A 4222-nucleotide genomic window follows, 5' to 3' on the forward strand; every position below is an offset into this window, starting at 1 on the left:
ACTTATCACCAGCATTTAAAAACCCAGGCTCAGGGAAAGAACTCAGCCTTGGGACACATGCATGGTCTTAATCTAGCGAATGTTTAGCCTGCCCTGGCTACCACAAAACCAGGACAGCGAGAATATTCACAGGGTTGTAACATTTTCACTGTGAGGAATGTGATCTCGTTTTTTTCTGAAAGTTTGCAATATATGATGGTAGCATCAGAATACAAGGACTGTAGCTATCCACACAGGTGACTCCTATCTCCTTCAGGCAACAGCACAGCCCCTTTTCTTTGCTCCAGGGAGATCAGAATGCCAAAGAACTCCAGAAGGGACGAGGCCCACACTGAACAAGAGAAAAAGTAGCTAGTGGAACTGTGGAGCAGTGAACTCCATTCAAAGGTAGTAGCTGCTGCTCATGTCTGGTTGAGTCATGTTGTCAATCTAGAAGTTGGACTTGGTATTGTTAGATTTAGAGGTCTTTGCATGATGCAACTAGTTCACACTTTATTAGTAACCAAATGAATGGCAATTTGAAGCCACCTTGAGGGAACTTGGAAGAACAGCCTAGTGATCAACTTCTAAAAAGTTTATAGCCAACAAACCCTACTGAGCAGAGATGGGTTGGAGCTGACTCCGTGGCATAAGCTAATAATTACAATTATACTGCTAGATCTGGAGAAGCATTTTTGTTTTTGTCAACTGTGTTTTATTTTGTCCTGATTTATGAAGACCCCTGTATAAGTAATGTGCAGTTTTGCACCAACTGTGTTTGGTTGTGGATTGAACCCTTGTGATCCTTAGAGTTTCTTGAGCTGCTTTTCAAAAGTAAGTCACTTGGCTGTTAGTCTTCACTGATCTTAGCCTTCAAGCTCTGCTGAAACATGCTCACCACACACCCAAGCCTCCACTGAGAGATGGGTGGTGACTTGCATGAGGCCCATCGGTTAGAACTGAATTTGAATCTTCTACACGGGAGGCGAACATTCTACCACTGAAAGACCACTGCCTCATTTCCAAAGGCTAGAATCTGCATTTTTATTTGAAACCTCGATTTTAAAATATTAACAGTTAATTCAAAATGTAAGGTATAAAAACATGCCACAAAACACAGTGGTCACTAAATCATAAACTGTTGGTCCAGGTGCTGAGCCTCCCCTCTAACAACAGAAGCAAACAGACCCCTTGAAAGGTCACACAATTCAATGATTTGTTCTCTAAAATTACAAGATCCTGAATGAGGAGGAGGAATACGTTCTCAGTTTTAGATGTTTTTCAGTTAATACCCCTCTCGAGTACTAAACTCTAGAGTTAAAACTCTGAGGGGGCATTAGTGGTTCAGTAGCAGACTTCTCACATGCACTGAGGTTGACCTGCGCTCCAGCCCTGGCCAACACGTATGTAGCCACTAGCCCTGTGTTTGTGGAAACTTGAATGTTGCGATGAAGCTGCACAGGTTTCAGTGGAACTTTCAGCCCAAGATATTAAACGAAGAAAGTCTTGGAGATTTACCTCCAAAAATCAGTCAAGGAAGAGCCGATGGAGCACGACAAATTCGTCACATCGTGCATGGGGTCCCTGTGAGTCCGGGGCCCACTGAACAACAGCTAACAACAGCAACAGCCTACATCAAATAAATGTCTTTATAACTCAAAGAACAAATGCATTCAGGAAGTTGCACACCATGAGTGCAAAAGTAGGTTCTCTTTTTAGCAAATCTCCCTTTTCTCAAGTAGGACAACATAACCCTCATCGATTGAAGCCCCTGGCTTTCTTCCATAAGCTCTAACCTCCATTCTCCTCCCTGCACTTTAGCAAGTGTAGATCTCCCTCTGTCTCGGGCACGCTGTGGGAGAAGTGGGTGCAGGTAGATGGGGAGCCAAGACTGTCCTCTGGCAGGTTGCAGAGTGGGTTTCCGAAGCGCAATTTCCAAACAGCATCAAGTGAAGCAGAGACATTTGCACCCTCGTTCTGATGCTAGTGCCTTGGCAAGAGTTTTGACTTCTTGTCCTCAGGATTATCTGAAGGAAAGCATAATACGAAACGACACGTACACACGCACACACCCATCCAGGATACACAGTGCTGTTTCGGGGCAATGTGGCTGACTTTTCATTAAGAACAAAAGTATTTTCCTCTTGAGATAAGACCTGCTTAGTCAGAGTACAGCAGAGCTAGGTCATCTCTATTTTTCCAGCTTTCTGTTCCCTATAGATCGATTAAAGATTAGAAATGGGGTTCATTTAAATTTATCGAAGCATGAATCCCTTTATGCTCATAATTTTGCTATAAAATCTCAGAAGAGTCTTTGAGATTATTTACTTAATGCATGATGTCCTTTTCCAGGCACTAGTTTCTCCTAATCACATATCCAAAGCACACGAGACAACATCTCACCATCCCTGCTCCTAAGGAACATTATGGCTGTACTTCTTCCAAGATAGATTTATTTGTTCGTCCACAGTCCAGCCACTGTTCATTGCCAACCCCATCATTCAAATGCATGACTTTTTCTCTGTTCTTCCTTATTCATTGTCAAACTTTTCCATGCAGATGAGGCGATTGAAACTACCACAAGTTGGGCAGATTCTTGTGTTAGTCTGGGTAGACTAGAGAAACAAATTCATTAACATGCATATGTGTATAAGAGAGAGTTTTATATAAAGGGTAATTTTACATTAAAGGATCCCAACCCAGTCCAAGCCCATATGTCCGATACCAATCTGTAAGTCCTCTTCAGACTCAAACACAAGCAATGACACCGAGTACAAGACCATCACAGGCCAGGGGGTAGAAAGTCTTTGGATCCAGTGGCATTGCTAGCATCTCAACACTGGCAGGGGCTCCACGTGGCTCCTCTAGTTCCCAGAGCACAGGGTCTATCAGTGCAGTGCCATGTGGCTTGTCAGTAGAGCTTCTCTCAGGAGTGAGTAGAGCGAGACTCTGTCTCCTGCCTCCAAAGAGGAAAATCCAGATTTTCCCCAGAATCCTCAGGAGAAGGCCATGTCCACGGGGGCCTCATTGACTGTGACCCGATTGACAGACTAGACTCCACCGCTTCGCTCTTAATCCTCTCAAGTACCAAATCGACACCAGATTATGTAACTACCACAGTCCTCAAAGTGACATCCTTGTCTTTAACACTTGAAAGAGGTCTTGTGCAGCAGATCTGCCCAGTGCAATACACTTGACCTTTTGACTGCTGCTTCTGTGAGAACTGAGAGTGAATCAAAGTAAAATGAAACTATTGACAACTTCAGTCTTCTCTGTTTACCATGCTATTGTCTACTGGTCCAGTTGTGAGGATATTTGTTTTCTTTACATTGAGGTGTAACCCATACTGAAGGCTGTCGCCTTTTTTTCCCCTCATGTCATATTTAATACTTCAATCACATTCAGATTTTTTGCAGTGACCACCACCATCGATTTTAGAATATTTTCTTCTCATAGGTGTTCATGTTATTTTCTCTCGTCATCACCTGCCGTGCCCCTAGGCAATAATCAATCCAATTACTATCTCTATAGCTCTACTGATCTTGGATTTCATATATACAGAAAATCATACAAAACACAGGCAGGAAGCAAACAAAGAACAACAATGATTGGATAAAACATAGGAAACCCTCAATTAAAAAGGAAGCAGGAATTATTAAAAATGGAAAGAACCTTAAAATGGGTCTAAAGGGAGATCAAGTGATAAAATTAAAATTTAACCCAACAATGTCTGCCATAATCATCTTTACAATGCTCGCTGTATGATAGCGACGCTATTCACCTCACTTGACCATGGTCAGAGGGAGTCACTGCAGGTAGATTTTGGGCTCCAGTGTCATCCATAGCCTCTGGGTGATCACAGTTTAAATGGGTGTTCATTAACACCCATTCATTAGCACAATTAAAATGGGTGTTCATAATTTAAGCTCATATACCATTCCCTCCTTCAGATTTGGATTTTATTATTTATAATCCTTGGCTGATATAGGCTAGTGTGCTTCTTCCATATGGACTTAGCTGATACCTCACTTAGATGGGAACTTGTTTTAGAACTAGCCAAAGTCTTGTAGTCTCTGTTGCTGATCACTTCAAGTCTTATTGAATTTCAGCAAGCGAGATGGGGTTGTCTATGTTTTTTCATACAGTTCATCTCCTCAGGTTATTTGCTCAGCATACATTTTGAATAAGTATAGTGAAAGGATACAACTCTGTCGTACACTTTTCTTGATTTTAAACCATGATA

At 42.1% G+C, this 4222-nt stretch overlaps 1 non-coding gene across 1 annotated transcript; it reads right to left on the reverse strand.

The window, feature by feature from the left end:
- On the reverse strand, positions 1-132 carry LOC142449588 (small nucleolar RNA SNORA72). Its single transcript, XR_012784727.1, has one exon. It is a non-coding gene; the product is annotated as a small nucleolar RNA SNORA72 (small nucleolar RNA).
- Between the last annotated feature and the right edge of the window lie 4090 nt (positions 133-4222).

This window comes from Tenrec ecaudatus, chromosome 5, assembly GCF_050624435.1.
Source record: "Tenrec ecaudatus isolate mTenEca1 chromosome 5, mTenEca1.hap1, whole genome shotgun sequence".
NCBI classification, from domain to species: domain Eukaryota; kingdom Metazoa; phylum Chordata; class Mammalia; order Afrosoricida; family Tenrecidae; genus Tenrec; species Tenrec ecaudatus.